General features: G+C 39.4%; 2 pseudogenes; both read right to left on the bottom strand.

Moving 5' to 3' along the window:
• Positions 1–5983, bottom strand: part of LOC130139386 (pentatricopeptide repeat-containing protein At5g46100-like) — a 90952-nt pseudogene extending 84969 nt beyond the window's left edge.
• A 1282-nt stretch (positions 5984–7265) lies between these two features.
• LOC130134684 (sugar carrier protein C-like) lies at positions 7266–9844 on the bottom strand (annotated as a pseudogene).
• Positions 9845–18884: the final 9040 nt, after the last annotated feature.

Here is an 18884-nt window from a genome sequence, read left to right as displayed (position 1 = left end):
GTGCTGCCGAGCTGAAGCTGTGAGCGGGAGCGGGAGCCCGTTTCTTTGTCCCTCTGGGATTATCTCCCCTCCGACTCTGTCTTTGTCTATGATTTCTACGATCACCTCTATATGGTCGCCCGTGTCTTCATTTGTTATTATCTCCTCTCTGACTCTGTCTTTGTCCATGATTCCTACGATCTCCTCCGTTGGCCCCGAAAGTATCTGGTTGCCCGTGTCTCCCACTGGGTTTATCTCCCCTCCATTTCCTTTTTTCGTCCATTTCGGAGGGTGATGGTGGAATTGCATTTATTGAAAAGCAAAACCCATTTCGGACAAAAGCTTGTTCAAATCAAATCCAATTCCCTCACCCCTCATCAGTCTTGTCATTCTTAATCGTGCAACTGAATGTCCAAGCATTAATTGTCCACACAAGACAATTTGATAAAAATGAATCCACATAAACAAGTGCAAGAGACAACAAAACCATGGTTTTCTCTTTCACTTTTTCCAGTAAGCAGAAACCCAAGGTTATATAATATGGGTCCGCCTCCTCCGACATAAAAATTTGAAGACCAAAAATCATCAACTAGGCTACATTGAAATGCTCAAAATACTCTCATAGGATGCAGCCCTTTTTGCACATGATTTATTTATCCATGCTAGTACGTATCCATGAGTGCACACAAATAACAACTCCCTAAAGTCTCTGTTCATGGTATATGAAAGAATCTGACTTGTTCTCACCTCACAGGATCTGTAACTAAGTTGGAAAGACAAGATATAGTTGAAGGGTTCCCCCACGAAGCCCTCAATACCTGCAAAGTTTCTGGGAAGCTTAATAATTACTATCTAAAGAAGGCTAACGATGTCCCACTCTAAAACAACCTGCCATTTTCGAACTACTATTGATCTTTAAAAGCAACTGCTCTCTGAATAAAGAAAGTCACCAGATTACCAATTCTCTAAAGCAACCCATCCACTTCCTCAACTAGCTTTCCCACGTTTCCTACAATGCAAAGCTCCAATACCTAGTGGACATACATCAAACTTCTAAAATTTCTAATCACACATATGCACTGAAATGGACACAAGACATATGTAGAATGTCTTACAATTGGACACGGAAGAGATTTAGTACCCGAAAACACTGTTTATAACAATTTATAATTTATTTAGTCTGACCATATACACCAGCAATCAACTGGTCTTTCGCTGGAAAGTTCTAATATCTCTACTCAGGTACTACTTCCTCCGATATGCAGTCACAATCCTCGAACGGTTGACTTATTCTAGCCTTTGGCATACCAATTACCGACTGTCAAGAATATGCAAAGCAGATGAACCATGCGTGAGTAATTTTCTACAGAGACATGTAGCGCTGAGCATGATTTGATTTGGGAAATTGCAAACCAGACAGAATCAAACATGGGTCTGCAACCGGACCAGACTTGCAAAATGCCTTCTCGAATTGAACCAAACTGATAACTTCAGATTTGAGTTCAATGGCTTGAACATTTTTTCTCAGCCTCGCAAGCACACAAGCGACACATACATACACCAGCAGGGGCACACACTCCCAAGACCCCATGCAGGCAGGCCCATGTGCATCAATACACATGTGAGAGATAGAGAGAGAGAGAGAGAGAGAGAGAGAGAGAGAGAGAGAGAGAGAGAGAGTACCACTCCCGATAACATTTGAGGCACATGGCATGACTGCAGTTGGGCAGCACAATCTTACTATTCATTTCCATGCATACTCCACATTTATCTTCCTTTTCAAATTCTATATCTGCATACTGCCTATGTTCCTCCTCTTCTCTCCTTCTGTACCTTTCCATGCACACAGTCTTCTGCCTTCTATCTTCAGTATCAGTCACACCTTTTGAAGTTGCAGTAATGTTGGATAAGTTACCGGTGACAACAGCAGGAACAAGAGTATTGTCAAAATAACTAATCCAAATGGATCGTCGACTAGACTTTGAATGTAGGGAGTCAGAATTTGATTACCATAGAACTCTCTGATGCTAGCTCTTCTTTCATGGGTTGACATGGTCGTTGTGCCATCATCATAGACCTAGAGAACAAGAGGACTTCCAGTTTTCAGCAATTCTCCTATCACAAATATGACTTGATAAAGCTAAATCACAGTAGAACTGAGAACTTTCCTTCCCATTTTTACCATGTGAATCAGAATTCTTAGCAACCCAAGGGCACCAGCTAAGTGACAATCTGCCCACTACACTAGAAAAAGAAAGAAATGTGCAGCTGGACTGTACGACAATCTCATCTGAAGAGTGCCGTCATAATCCCTCGGAAAATCAGATGCTCTGTACCACATGCGATACAAACATTCAACCAAATGTATAGAAAACTGATCTAACACTAAGAACCAAGGAAACTTCTTGACTACGTACAACAAATGAAAAACTCTACAGAAGAAACTGGAGTACGAAGAAACTCGTGCAAGTATTGACTTATGTGCCTTCTGTTTATCAATTCACCTTAATTGAGAAAGAAACGAAAAGCAAAACATACAAAAGAACTCATTACATACTCGCAAACTACTTTTGCGAGTTCTTGAAGGGCACCAAGATGGAACAAGGCTCCCCTCTCCATTGTCAATGCACTCTTACCCTTGCATTGATGCAACTCTAGTTAAAGAAATGGAGAACATTGACATGAAATCTGAAATCGAAAACTTTCAAAAACCTTAAGCCCCTGAATTTCACATGCTGCCCAAGGCACTTACCAAGCATTGATCCATCTGAGACCGCATAATCCAAATTACCGAGAATGATACTAATTAGCAACAGTAAGTAAAATTCGTACCCCCTCTGAACTATTCAACACAAAGCAAGTCTTCATTCTGCTCAAATCATGTAATAGCTCAAATCAAGGAACCATGCAAATGCAAGACATAAAGGGTAGGAAAAAAATCATCTTTGGCCATGTTATCAAATATACAAACCGAGCATTCGCGTGGCCGCCTATGCAGATGAACTATAAACTAAATGCAGGAATCTCAGAGAACAGAACTGTTTTTCAACAAATGCGATTTGAGAAAAACAAAACACAACAGCAAAGACAGTTCACTCAACTAAACAAGAGAAATAAAGACACTGAAGAATCAGAAGGGAATTCAGAGCTAGAGTTTAATTTGACAAGTAATTAGAAGCTGACACGAATAACCCAGAAAAGGCGAGGTAACATCTGAAGTCGATCAAGCAAATTCAACCATCTGAGATTAATTTCCTATAAAAAAACGAGGTAATCCCAAAAGATGCTGCACTGACCATCAAACACAACGACACAGAAAAGATATTTCGGAATAAAAACTGCAGAAATTTCAAATTCATTAGAAATACAAGAGAATTTTTAGCAAGAACTTACAGGGTATTCGCATGCTGAATGTCTGCCTCAAGCACCTTCAAAGAGTCCTTGAACGACTTCCTCATCAAGCTCATGTACATCTCCAAAAACCCTCTCTCAAGGAATTCGAAATAACAAAGACCCTTTTAATAAACGAGGAATCATGAAACGACCATCACCAAAATCAGGTGATTTCCGGATCGTCAGAAACGCCCCATGCTTTCTCTGTACTTGCCTGGGCTCGAGAGAAAAAAGATGGCCCCTGTTGAATGGAGATGTCAGGCCTTCATGTTGCTTCTATCTGGCTCTAGAACTGTTGTCATGCATATGAAATAAGCATGACAAGTAGTCGATGACCATCAAGAAATCGTCACATTTGTATCACAAAGAAAATAATGAGCATCTACTGTGTCGGTAGAAACAGTAACAAGCAGCATTAACTCTTACCTAATGATTATATCCTTATAGTCTTGTTTGCTTCTTTCATTGTTCTCTAATCAATTCAGGCAATAAGTTAGCAGCTTCTATCCCTTTCTCCCAATACACAAATCCTTCAACAACTGCCTTCCATGTTTCCTCGTCCAGAGCACATCCATCATGCACCATTTCCTCAAATACCCGAGCAGCTTTATCTATATCTCCTTTCCTCAAGAAATATCCAACGAGAGCACTGAAAGTCAAAGTGTCAACAGAAATTCCCCTGGCCTGCATGCTTAGGTAAAGTTGATAAGCACGATTTATTTCACCATGAACAGCAAGGCCTTGAACAACCGCATGGTGGATTCTGACATGAATAGACCAAGTTAAACAATTGGGAGAGATTCCTTCTAGTATCATCTCATCAAGGGAGTTGGCAGCCTCCGGAAATTTGCACTTGTCACAAAAGCCAGCAATGATCTTGCCATACAATCCCACATCTGGTTTCAAACCCTGAAGCTTCATCCTGTCAAGAGTCTCCAAAGCTTCATAAACTTTCCCTTCTTTACAGAGCCCATTGATTAGAGTGCTGTAAGTTATCATGTTGGGCATCAGCCGTTTCCTAACCATCATTTCCAAAAGCTCCATTGCTTGAGAAGAACACCCACTCTTGCAAAATCCATTCATTAATGAACTGAAAGTAAACACATTAGGCTCAATACCTTTGCCCACCATCTGTTCAAACAATCCAAAAGCTTCATCTAAAATTCTCAGATTGACAGAGACCGTGAATCATGGAAGTGTAGGTGATTACACTAGGTGAACAACCATTTATCTCCATCTCTTCAACTAGTTTCCTGGCATCACTAATTTTTCCCCATTTACACAATCCATTTATCAAAGTACCATATGTATATGAATCCGGAACATATCCACGATTTGGCATCTCATAAAATATCTTGAGGGCAGAATCCATCGTTCCACTATTCTTGCACAAAGCTTTGATCAAAACATTGAGGGAAGCAACAGTAGGTGATACACCGATTGCCCTCATGTGCTTATAAAATCTAAGAGCTAGTTTCAACTGGTTTTCCTCAACAAGTATATCCAAAATAGTGACGTATGATTTGGGTGAAGGTTTGCATTGGAAACGCTGCATCCTCTGGAAAACCCTTAACGAATCTAGCGGCCTGTGAACCCGCCCATAACCTCTGCAGATGGAGAGAAATATGTCTTCCGTAAGATTGCACTGCTCTTCCTTCATTCTCTGGAGAAGCTCTTCCGCTGTCCAGAGCTGATTTGCAGAGACCAATTTCGATATGATAAGAGAAAAGGTTTTCTCATCCTGGCGAAAACCACTACTATACTCTGCTGTTGCCGAATCAAAGATGAGCATTGCCCTCTGTACGTCCCTTTCAGCCCTAATAAGCTGCTCGACTTGGGATGTCGTAATTTTATTAGACCATTTGATTCTACTGGCCATTGCAGCGAACTTTTTAGTCTAATCGCAGCTCAGGAGAAATGAAAACTGCGCTGACCTCGGCTCGCTAAAAGATGATCCACATTGGGCTGTGTCAGCGGAATGAGCCAGGTAACGATCATCTAACAACTGTGTCGGTCACCACGAACGTGGCAAATCTGCACCAAATAAAGTATTTTAGCTGTCACACCTATAACTTACCAAGACTTTACAGTCAATTAAAGAAGAAAAATCATGCAGACAAGAGAAAACAACAAATGTCTCTTTCAGGGAAAAAAAAAAAAAAGCTAGAAGACGAAGCAATCACAACTCCAAAGTTATGTGCATCTTCGAGGCATCATTATATGGCCCTAAAACAATCTAATCTAGTAATAAAATCAAACCCAGAGAAAGCTTGGTAAGATTTTTTATAACGGTTCGGTTTCGCAGTTATTTCTCATAAGAACACTCGAAGAAGTGCATCAAGGAGCTGATTCTCTGGGTAGTTGGGTCGGATTACATTTGATATCTCAAGGCCATTTGTCATGAAACTCCCATCAAACACATGGTGGGCAAGGGATGTTCGTTGAACGCAATGCTCAGTCGCCGTCGGTGCGCCGATCACCATTACTGAACGTCCGCTAGCAATACAGAACGACCAAAGTTGCGTGCATTTGACCTTGCTCAAATGCTACCGTTGGCAAAAGAACGTCGTATCTCGACAAGAAAGCCCGAACAAACAAAAACAGCATAACCCGGAAGCTTGCCTTCGTGGAGTTCTCGTCGAAGTTGGCGGTGGAGGTGAGACCACCGACAGGGGGTTGGGCTGCGGCGGAGGTGCGCGGCGGAGAGGAGGAGCAAGCTCGACGTCGACGGCGGGTGCAGGAGTCGTGCTCGTTCTAACTTTCTCCATGCTTTTCCAGTAATAATAAGGCAGGGATAAAAAGCCGCAAGTCCCTGAATGTTTGAAAATTTTCATTGAGGCCCTTGAACTTTTATTCTGTGCAATTGAGTCCTTAAAGCATATGCTGTTTATTCGGATTAGTTTTTCCGTTGAAATAAAATCAGAAATGCCGACGTCGATAGGCTCCTAAGCGACCATGTCAATACCGACCGGATAAATCGGTACCTACATGTAATTTTTCAGGTGTCGACTAGATAAAATATTGGAATTAAAGAAAAAAAAAACCTAAGAGAGAGAAGATGTGGAATGCAGTTGGAGGTGACACCAACAAGAGCTGCGGAGCTCTTGCTCGACCCCGACGAGGGCCAAATCTAGCCTAGGTCGTGTGATCTTAGCAGTGGGACACTTAGGGTCAAACAACCCAATTGACGATCGTCGAGGTGACACAACCTCTAGCATTGCCTCGCTGGGGTCTTGTAGCCACCGGTTACGCCTGGCCGAGGTTCACCAACCCTAGTTTGGATTTGAGTTTCAGGCCTAATTTTCTTTTCAAATGTCATTTTTTTTCTATTTTTTAATACTTATTTTGCTGTTTCGACGCCGGAGGTTGGCCACCTCCCACGACGCCTAGCTGGGGTTCACCGTCCCAGCTCGTCAAATATAAACAATAAAGGCGTCAAAATAGGTTGAAGACCTATTTAAACTTGTGTCTAAACTCTAATGAGCTTAGAAATTTACTCATCCTAGCTCCGTAAACTTCCTTTTTTAGTTGTGCGATAGCAAATCAATTCGGTTTGTTGATAGAATTTGTGCCAAATGATAAGCACAAGTGGTGAGAACTCTATAGAACATGTTTGCAATGACACAATATCTCCTTACATAGGGTCAAATCAAGGACTATATGACCTCACTCAATACTAATAAAAACCATTAGATGCGAGATTAAAAATCGTGATTTGTTCATCAATTATAGTAAATCAATTGTGTTTGGCCACGCAATTCTTACATGAGTGACAAACCGTATTGCTATTGCAACTTTACTAATTTATCGTGATGAATGCAACAGAGAAAAATATATTCGCCACGACCAACTAGAAACAAAGATAAATATGGTCCAATATCTCACATAATTCTTCATTCATACAAATTCGGTTTTCTGATATCTGGGAACGTCGCCCTTATAAAACACTGTGTCATTCGGTCCTGCATCCACTCGATATCTCTTATAGGAACATCGTGGTCGCTAACGAATCTAGACCAGTACCAGTGCTTCTTCCACACCATGCCCATCCCTTCGATTGGGATGCCCTTCGTCTCCGGCAACAAGAAGTAGACGAATATGGACATGACAGCCACAAAGAAGGCGAAGAACAAGAACGGCCCGAACTTCAATTGGCAGAGCATGTTGAGGAAGACCCGAGCCACCATGAAGGTGGATACCATGTTGACCGAGACGTTTACACTCTGGGCGGCCCACCGGATCTCCAAGGGGAAGATCTCGCTCGGCACGAGCCACCCGAGCGGCCCCCATGACCACGCGAACCCGGCGACGTAGGCGCAGATGAAGGCCACTACGATGCCAGCGTACCACTTGGGCAACTCACCCGGATTCCCATCCACTCCGAATTTTGCACCGATTGCCGATGCGATGACAATCTGAACATGAAGAGTATAAGTGCACATCTATATACCAGGTTTTGAGGGATGTACCATGATAAGGACCGAATATAGATTCAATTCTACAAAAGAAATTATAACATGAATAGTTCAAATTATAACATGAATACTATTTTTGAAAATGAACGAACCATAGGAAAACAATGGTCCCACCGGATCTGATAGTTCAAATTCGTTTTAGTACATGTGATAGGTTTACTTAATAATGTCTACAAATTGAGTGACTAATAAAAATATTGCTTGTTGCAACATTTATGAACTATATGCCTAATGTATTAAACAGAATGATTGCAAAAGAATTTGATCGTAGCAAAAGTCATCGTATCAAGTACCTGGCAAATCAGCATTTGAATTCCACCCTCTAGGAAAAGGATTCTCCTGCCCGCTTTATCGACGGTGTAGATCGAGACCAACGTGGCGCCAACATTGACGAGCCCCGTGATCACGGCAGACATGAGGGAGGCATCGTTCTCGAACCCCAAGGTGTTGAACAAGACGGGGGCGTAGAACATGATCACATTGATCCCGGTGAGCTGCTGGAAGATGGGAATCAGTATTGCCATGCTGAGTTGAGGCCTGTACTTCCTCTGCAAGAGGTTCATCTTACAAGGGTGCTCCGCTCGCTTCGACCCTCACTCGCCGCTATCAGGTCGTCAAACTCCTCATCGACGTTCTTGACCCGGCGGATCCGCTTCAGCTCTGCCTTGGCCGCTTCGCGCTCGCCCCGCTCAATCATCGAGTTTGGGGTGTCGGGGAGGACGAGGGACTCGACGGTGACAATGAGGGCGGGGACCACGGCACCGCCGAGGCTTAGGCGCCACCCCCAACCGCCCTCGATCTTTGCAAAGAAGAAGTTGAGGACATTGGCCACCAGGATTCCGACCGTGATGGATAACTGGAACCCAAGGGGCCATCTCAGAGAGGTAGAGTGGCACAGACTGGAATTGTATCCAAATTGACATAGGAATTAACAAATTAGCAAAAGTAGTAGTTCAAAAAGAATGATAGAAAAATTGATTGAGAATCAAAAAACCATTATATATACATTCATACTTACTCATTTAATCCTTGATATTGCCTCATGAAACCTTTATTATTATGCCTATTTACAAGGTCTTTAAAGGAAACCTCCAAGTGTTGAAGAAATTCTAAATCTTGACATTACTATATTTAATATTTGCTATTGAAATTGAATAGAAAAATCTCATTCATTTGGTCGAGGAATAAGAAAACCAAGGGAAACACGTATCCGGTCGAAGACATGATACATAGGTCTTATGATCATAAACTTGCAAGAATGCCTACCTTAAACTACCCACATCTTAAACTTACAAGAATGCCAATCCGACGAAAAATGCTTGATGTAACATATGCAATGCCACATCGGTATGCCATGTGATATAAGGATAAGAGAGTGAAAAACGTCACCTGATTGGCGAATCCAATACCAAAACCAGCGAATCCAATATCAAAACCGAGAAAGATGCGTCCGACGATGAGCATCCACACGGCCTTGGTGAAACCGTTAAGGAGAGGCGCAGAAGAGAATCCCACCTAAGAACATGGACCGCACCTCCTCGTCACAGTCGAAGCTACCAGCGACGACAAGAGAGCCGCCAAGTAGAGCGATGAGTTGAACAGGGTTAAGGTCTCGCTGTCGTATTAGCAGTACTAGTTCGTCACCTTCTCCCCTTGCTGTTTCTCGTACACCGACGGGAAAAAACTCTTCAAGAAAGACGGCATAGACGTAACCCGACCTGCGATCACAATAGGAAAACCAAATTTCAGTCTGGTTATTAGACGGAGGTGAAAGATAATCCTATACATGGCAAAGGGAAGAGGGCGTGGAGAAACAGATAGAGATCATAGGCGTGGTAGCTCTGATGGATTAATCGAAAATTACCAGAGATCCCGATGTCGTAGCCAAACATCAGACCGCCCGTCGCCCCGACGATGCATGTGACCAGCACATACCGCGTGAGTTCCCCCGGGTACTCCTTGCCGGTACCAGAGACTACTCCTACTACTGCAGGCATTCTTCTACTTCTAACCCTAGCTCTTGTTCTTCTGTATCCACCAGTGAAGAAGACGATCGGGAATTGAGAATGAGTAGCGAGAGACGGAATGGAAGAGAGAATAACGAAGGGAAGGATCGGAAGAGATAGAGTACTATATAGAGAAGGGAATTTAAGGGAAGTACTTACTCCTATGCAGGAATTGGCAACTACCTTACACGTACTCACGATGATTCACTTTAGGATCAAGTTATCTAAAGGAATAATCTTTCATCGTCATCCAAATCGATATGTCCTTTTATTTACTTCATGCTTTCCCTTTTTAATCTTTTCTTTTAAGAAGAAGATAAGACTCAATGTCAACCCACGTTTCTTATGTCTATATGAAAGTCCATCCTGTTTATTCATGGAGTCTATTTTAACAACCACGATACATTTAAATCCTAGTGATATTTGACCCACAAAAAGTTATTTCATACATCCATATATATTTGGATAAATTAGACTGATGAAGTCCGTCGTGTGTACATATGTATATATAGCTTACGAAATATTCAACGATTCCGATGAATCGAACGCATATTCAGAGCAAGTTGCATGTGATAATATTCCGTTCCCGGTACTGTATTATTCACCTTCATTCACAATTTAACACTCATCCACGCTTTGTTCATAATAATCTTAGGAATCGGCCATTCTTACTTAATAGCAAATTAAATCTAGCTAATGGAGTGAATAGTCAGGGTTATTAATTATGCCTTATCTAGCCAAAAAAAAAAATTCTCACTTTTGGAAATTTCCTTACAAGAAACGAAGTAATAGAAAGGGGAAATTACACTCTTGGTCTCCATAGTTTGGGGGGATTTCGCTTTCCGTCCTTATACTTTGTTCGGTTATAATTCCAATGCTCTTACTAGTATTCGGTGACAATTAAGTCCTTCGATCAAAATTTCTGTTCAGAATTCACCGGAAATTGTTGGGCAACCACTGGCTATTAACACATGGTACCTACGTGTACCAGCTTCTAAAGCACATTGACATTCGGTTCCCGTGCTTTTAGGGATGATCAATTTTAGTACTTGTACTTTTGTTTTGTTGACGACCCCCTTCCTTATGAAATCCTATGAAATTGTCAAATCGAGACAAACTTAATAGGTGATTCCTATATTTGTAAATATGCCCAATCTGATTTACAGTCCCATTAAAATTAATTCCACTGTATCTAGCAACGGCATCTTCATTGACTCACTATCTAGTAGGCGGGCGGCATATTTTAGACGGTTTACGGGAGTTCACATTCCATCTCAACATATGTTATTACTTGTTAAACCATCAATAGTATCTATAAAGACTTATACACATGCATATCATGTATTAAATAATAACATCGTTATATTATTCTTATTTCAAATGGAAACGTAAAAAAATAGTACTTAAAATCTCATTAATCAAATAATATGAGGACTAATATTGTCACTAAAATAGAGTACGGTGACTAAATTTGAACACTTCAAAAAGTAAAGGGATAAAAAATGTAACTTTTTTTAGGGTCATGTATATGTAGGCGCCATGTGTCAGTTGCCCGTGCCGACGGGGCAATTAATTTCCAGCATATTTTGAAGACGAATATAATGGAAGGACTTATCACCGGTGAATAGTACGAGGACGAGAATTATAATCGAACAAAGCATGAGGACCAAAAGTGAAATTCGTCTAAATTAGTCATAAAAAATGTAATATCAGCTTACGGAAACTTAGTTAATGGTGGATAAATGGTCGGGGTTTTTGGAAACTTTTAATTTACCCGTGAGACTAACAGTAGGAAATCTGGAGCCTTACTTTTTTGGTATCAATAAATACGAATTAAAACTATTAAATACTCATAGAAAAAGGACTATTAATTGATTATGCCTGAAAAGGAATCTAATGGATAATCGTCGGCCAAACTTACGTCTCGTTTGATGTGTTTTAATAAATAGAAAAAACACGACCAAAAACTAAATAGAAAAAGAAAAAAAAAGTATATTGGGAGGAGCGAGAAATTTGCAGCTGTATATTCGGTTGAGTCTCAACCAAAGCGGATAAGTGTATAACCGTATGTATATCCGAGCCTCGTTGCACTGCAATTAGAAAAGTCACATTTGCATATATTAAAATTTCTCTTAGATTCTGCAATATTGACTGTAACGCATTTGCATTGATAGCAAAATAAAACAATAATGTAGAGAGAAAATCCGAATATGGAGTGAAATAATGCAACAAAAAAATATAATATAATGCTTCGATGCACACATGAATTCGAGAATACGTACACAAATCATATACGAAAACTTTTGAGAGAAATCGTCTTGTATACACGACGTGGCGTCCTATGTGGCATTTAAAATATAAAAAAATATGATGAATATTGAAAAAATAAAAATTAAGAAATAGAAAAAGGAAATTTGAAAAATAAAATCAAGCATGATTCCCAATTCCGACATAGGGACAGTGAACCCCGGCTAGGCGTCGTGGGAGGTGGCGCAACCTTCAGCATCGAAACAACAAAATAAATATAAATATATAGAAAAAAGGACATTTGAAAAGAAAATTAGGCCCGAATCGCAAATCCGAACTGGGCTTGATGAACCTCGGCCAAGCATAGCTGATGGTCACAAGACCCCGACGAGGCGATGCTAGAGGTCGTGTCACCTCGGCAATTGACGATTGGGTTGTGTGACCCTAACTGTTGCGCAGCTAAGCGCATGACCTAGGCTAGATTTGGCCCTCGTCTGGGTCAAGCGACAGCGATGAAGAGAAAGAGCTCGGCAGCTCTTGTTGGCGCCACCCCCAGCCGCCTTCCACATCTTTTCTCTCTCTCTCTCTCTCTCTCTCTCTCTCTCTTTAGTTATTTTTTTTTACATTCCAATATTCTATCTAATCAACACCCGAAAATTAAATATAAGTATCGATTTATCCGGTCAGTACTGACGAGGTTGCTTAGGAGGCTATCGATGTCGGCATTTCTAATTTAATTTAACGGAAGAACTAATTGGAATAAAAAGTATTTTCTTGAATAGTGAAAAAGTTTTCGTATATGCATTTTTTTTAGCGATATAAGTGATCATATTTTAGAATATATTTCTTAAATTATTTATTTTTTACGAAATAAAGGAGTCTTAATTTTTTTTTTTTCTTGGTTGGCTGAACGCAAACCAAATATGAACACTGACTTTTTATTTTATATTTTTTAATGGTGATTAATCTGGTACGACCAAAAAAATCTGGTAAGACACAGGCGGGTGGCGAGAGAGAGAGAGAGATACAAAAGCAACATCCTCAAAGGCTGAAGCCCTCCTCCTGTTACTTGAGTTGTTTCTTTAATATCTAAAAGAAAGCTACAGCCATCGAAATGACAGGAGATTTGGCTGTACATGAGTTTTGCAAGACTCGTCTTGCCAGTCCCGCCTTCTCCGTTGATAACGACAACGATCCGCTTGTCCTTATCATTTATATTCATCCAGCTCATGATGTGGTTTTACTCGATCATCAGTGCCAACGCCTTTTTCGATACTGGCAACTTGTCCTTTCTCTTCCGCTTTAGCCACCTACAAGAAACATGATGATTGCACCCCGATAAGACTGTAAGATGCCAAGAAGCACCTATATTTGTCGATCTTTCCTAACGTTGCTGTGTTTGCATAGATTGTCTACTACACGAAGTCACCGATCCTCCTGATCTACCATTGATCAACATTATTGCCACATTGTTTCGAAGGAAATCCAAGGTTCAGGAGTAATGATCATTCATTTATCTTTCAAATATGTTTTGACAAAGAACTAAACCTGCTTTGAATTCCTTATTTATACACTGACAAGCGGATCTTTTGACATACGTGGGTGTATGAAGGACAGTGTACATTAAAACCTCGGAACATATTAATAGAGAACATGACCCAATTTAAATGTTCAATCATCAAACTAATGTTAGTTCCCCCTTTTATCGGCATGTTCTCCAAAAAGTTCTTAACCCACACCTACACCAATTTACTGAAGATTGCATATTGAAGTTCCCACGTGGTGAGTATAGGAACGAATGGTCTCTCGGTTTTTGGCTTTAATTAGATACTAGACGTTCAACAAGTAATCTACAGTGAAAGGTTAAGATAATCAACATGCATGAGAGAAATATATCCATGCATGTACGTAAATCCTTGAATTGCAATATATGTATACTTCAAACTCAAAAGCTTGTCTATATTTCAACAAAGATGTGGTTTAGAAGTGGATTTATTACGTCGTATCCCGTCACATCACTTTAAAAATAATTATTATCATTTCACATACATCTCAATCGATATTGTCACTCCTTTTTTCTGAATCATGTTTAACAAAATTTCATAAACATGAAACTTCAAATAAGGGGCGACTTAAAACTTGAGTAATTGATCAAAAAATGAGATTATTTGTGCTTGATAGACCTTTCGACTTTTCCTTTAATAATTATGCCATATTCTTCAAAAGTTGTAAATTATGCAAGTCTGTAAGCACGTGTTATGACTTTTTTTTTAATTGTAACCCTTATTAATGTAAAGTCAAATTGTATTACTCTTTTGTTATAATTATAATCCCTTGCATTGTTAAGTCATATACTAATTCCTTTTCTAACAACTTTAAATTTTGACACGGTTTCAGAGCACATGTCAAGGGTTTAATCCTGACACTTCCTCTCAATTTTGTCCTACCTATTATCCTGTCTATCATCCGTTTCGCCGATTATCCTCTTAATGTGTTCCGTCCACAACCTGTCACACGTGTGAAAATTCGAATTTCTTCTAAAAGTCCTATCTAATTGAGATTCTAATTGAAATTTGAGATAGAGATAAAATTCTTAGTTATTAATTTTACATGCATTAATAGTTTTGTTTAAAATTAGTTTTCATAATTATATAATTAATTCCATACAATTTCACTACATTTTATTTTAATTAATTGATTGGTATTTTGTCTTTCTCTTGTCACTTAATCACGGATTTAGTTCTTTAAGTTTCAACGTTTGTGCGATTTGGTCCTCTTAACTTTCATTCTGTTTAATCAAGTCCTTGATCTTTTAAATTTGTGCGATTTGGTCCTCTAAGTCTTATTTTGTACAATTAAGTCCTCTAACTTTTGTAGTTTGTACTATCAAATTTGGTAAACCCCTCTAACAAAATTGTCAGATTAACTAATGACGTGGCACTACTTATGTGACAGAAAATGACACATAATACTACTAATTTGGCGTCAAATAAGCAAATATTGGTCATGCTAGGTAAAAGAAGCACTTGACTGCACAAATCAAGAAAATTAGAAGATTTAATTACACAGAACAAAACTTAGAGGACCAAATTACAGATGTCTCAAAAGTTAGAGGACCTAATTGCACAAAATAAAAGTTAGAGGGCCAAATTGCACAAACGCTGAAACTTAAAGGGCTAAATCAGTACTTAACCCTTCTCTTATTTTGTCTTTATTTGTTGGTCAAACTTTAGTATTACAGCCCAGACATTCGCCTCATTAGAATAATAAATCTCGTGAGAAAATTGAAAATTTTCCATTAATGCATGTGGAAGCTCTTGGATTGAATGGAGCCAATATAATCCATTGTCAACGAAATACCAACTAACCATTGGCGATTATAGAATGATCTAAATTCACATCTCACAAAATGTTAAGCAAAGAAAAGGAAAATACATTGAGCAGCTTATTTCGGAACCTTTTGCAAAAAAATTTGTCCGTGTTATGTTAAACTATTGCTACTTAATGGTGTTAATTCCTTAGATTTCACTTCCCAATGTTAAAGGTCTTGAAGATTCTTAGTCTGTGAATAAGAATCTATTAATCGGGAGCAAATCTAATCTTTACTCAAAATACTGTGCAAAATACCAATAAACCTTTTCCTTCACAATAAGTTCCTTATCTTCGAGATACCTGGATAAATTTTAATTTTAATCTTTACTAATGTACAGTGCAAATTCAATAGACCTTTCCCCGACACACAATTTCCTTTTATCTTTCAAGATACCCAAAGCCCCTTTTGATCCAGGTGAGAATAGTTTGCTATAAGTCATTAAATCTATCTAAATTGGTGCCATTGTGAGTCAAAGTATTTTTTCTAAGATTTCAAATGACTAATAATAATAATAATAATAATAATAATAATAATAATAATACATGAGATTAAATTTAACAATTTTTTATATGCACAAGACATTTATCTATGCTTTTCACTATTAATTAACACATGACGATTAGATGGACAATGTGCTAATACTTTAAATTAGTCCGAATGCAAGTTCTTATGGTACTTACGGTGTGTTTGTTTCGGGGAAAACTTTATGATAAAGGAAAACGTTTTTCATGAAAATCATTTTTAAGAAAAATGTTTTCCCCCTTTCACATTAAAGAATTCATTCTCCTTGTTTCAAGCATAGATATTTTCTTTGATCGTGAATGATTTTCTGTCGACTAATCATTTTCAGCAAATCCAAACTGTCAAAGTCTAAAAAATTAATTCATGGAAAATTCTTTCGTCTTATAGATTTGTTCCCATGCATAGCACGGGCTTATGAGCTTCAGAAACTCCTCTTAATAAACGCTTTGATTAGAGCAACCAGCAAAGTCAGAATTTGTAGCGGCAATGCTTCTTTGGCACCCCCCAATCAGTTGCTTACACGTGTGCCAAGTTACTTCTTTCTCTTCGTATGTGTCGTATATGGCCCACAAGCACAAGTTGGTCGCACCTGCCGAATAAACGTATGCTCTCCCCCCCGCCCACCTCCACCTCCGCTTTACCAAATTTAATCTCTATTTACGGGTGGCACGTGCCTCAACACTAATTTTTTTTACTTGTAAAATCTTTCACAATTGTTAGACACGGTATTGGTATTAACTTGTTGATTTCCTTTTCCTAATTTTAAAAGAATTAGATTACTCGCGGCCAAAGGAAAATTATCCAAAAAGTCTTAAACCTATTGTACGACGGTCAATTCAGCCGTAAACCTTTCAATTGTGTCAATTTAGTCCTAAACATTTTGATAACATGTCAATTTAGTCTTTTCCGGCCAATTTTGATTAAAAATCGCCAACGTAGATAATTTTTTTCAATTTTTTTTATGTTTTTTTTATTTTTGTTTTTTTTCCTTTCCTTTGTTTCCCTTTTCTTTTCGCTAGTGGCCAGTCTTAGGTGATGGTCGGCGACCACCGGCCGCGGGCGATGAAAATTAATTAGTCCAAAAAGGTATTTCACTGCTTATTTGTCATCAATATTGCGTTGTTATACAAATTAATTAGTCCAAAACGGTATCTCGATCACTGCATTCAAGTTTTTTGTTTCGTCTCTCCTTATTTCACTTTTCTATAATTGACATGTGGTTTCCATTTTCATTGGGTTTTTGGCCCCCACAGCCGTTACCTCCTAGACACTTCCCTGAATTAATTAAGCTTGTATAATGATGATGAAGAAAAAGTTGTTATTGAGCTGAGTTTTCCCCTGGATTGCTGATTTTGGGGGCTGTATGATAATATTCTTGTATAGGCTGGTAGACATGTCAGGTTTCCTTAGACGAGAAAGAGAACCCAATGTATTTGGCGACATGGTAACATTCGGAAGGCGCAGTTCCAAATTTCGCAACTTGGATAATTTCCCAATCCACTCTAAGTTAAAGGGTAGTTAGGCTTGGTGAAAGCAGCCGTAGATGTACATCGCCCTTCGATAAGAGAAGATTAATAAGATTAGTCAGGTTTGAGAGATTTAGAATAGACAGCAAGGACCGAGAACTAACAAGAAGATGAGTCAAACTTGTGAGAAGTGACAGGCAAAACTTGCAGAACATCACAATTCATGAGGATCGGTTGTTGGAGGTGAGGGAGCAAAGCAATTGTTTCTGGCGCTCGACAAATGTGAGCGTATGACAAATCTAGGATTCTCAAAAAGGACAACTTCCCAATTTCAATCGGAACTTTGCCCACCATAAAACAACATCCAGCACGCATCACTCCAAGCTTCATTGCCAACCCAATGGCCAAAGGAAACCCTGCTAGCCATCAACTTTCCATCTTTATCACGTTCAAAGTCTTTAGATTTCCAATAGAATGAGGTAACACTTCGATGCGCGTGAATGACAAATCCAATTCAATTAGAGACTCTAGGTTTCCGGTCGAACATGGAAGTTCCCTCATGCCTTTGCATCCTGCGATAGATAAAGACTTGAGATTCACAAGACATCCAACAGAATGAGGTAATCCTTCAATTGACACGTACGAAAGATCCAATTTGATCAATGAATGTAGCTCTCCCATCGAGCCCGGGAGTTCCCTTAACTCTAAGCAGTTGCTCAAAGATAAGTGCTTTAGCTTCCCTAGATAGCCAATTTCGCCGGACAAATTTTCCAGTTGGTAGCAACCCTCATTAATCGAGTAAGCCAGTCGTTTTAGTTCCCCCATGGAGCGATCAATTTGAACCGATTGGGGGGGTGCATTGCTACAAATCCTGCTTTTCTGATTGCTATACGTTAGCCTTTTATTGTGTGTGTGTGTGTATACCTTTCTCTATTTTTTTTCTTTTTTTGTGGTGGAGGGGCCCGATCTGCCCCCTTGGGTATCCATTTCTGAAGCTCATAAACCCGTGCTATGCGCGGGAGCAAATCTAAGTACTATGATAATTTGCATTCGGACTAATTTAAAGTATTAGCACGATGTGCATCTAATCTTCATTTGTTAATTAACAATTGAAAGCAAAATAGATTATCACGTGCATATAGGTATTGTTAGATCCAATTGAGTGTATGCATATAGGATAAATGTAATTTCAATCAATAGGCAAATTCAATAGGCCTTCCCGCCAAATTCGTGCTTCGAGGGCCGACTGGCCGACGTGGTCGGGTTCGGATGTTGAAAGCGGTACTCTTCTATGCCCGGATTAACACATCACCCGGAGCAAAGGGGCGAAGGCAATGTCCTCTGTTTTTTTATTTTTTTTTCCCGGGCTTCTCTTTCTACTCATTGTTGGGTTGGAGAGGAGTACATACAGGAGAGAGGCAAT

Source organism: Syzygium oleosum, unplaced genomic scaffold (assembly GCF_021117445.2).
Source record: "Syzygium oleosum isolate NSW1041296 unplaced genomic scaffold, Sole_v2.1 Sole_v2.11, whole genome shotgun sequence".
In the NCBI taxonomy this organism is placed as follows: domain Eukaryota; kingdom Viridiplantae; phylum Streptophyta; class Magnoliopsida; order Myrtales; family Myrtaceae; genus Syzygium; species Syzygium oleosum.
Note: the sequence above shows the minus strand (reverse complement) of the source record. Positions and strands in the feature narration are given on the sequence as shown.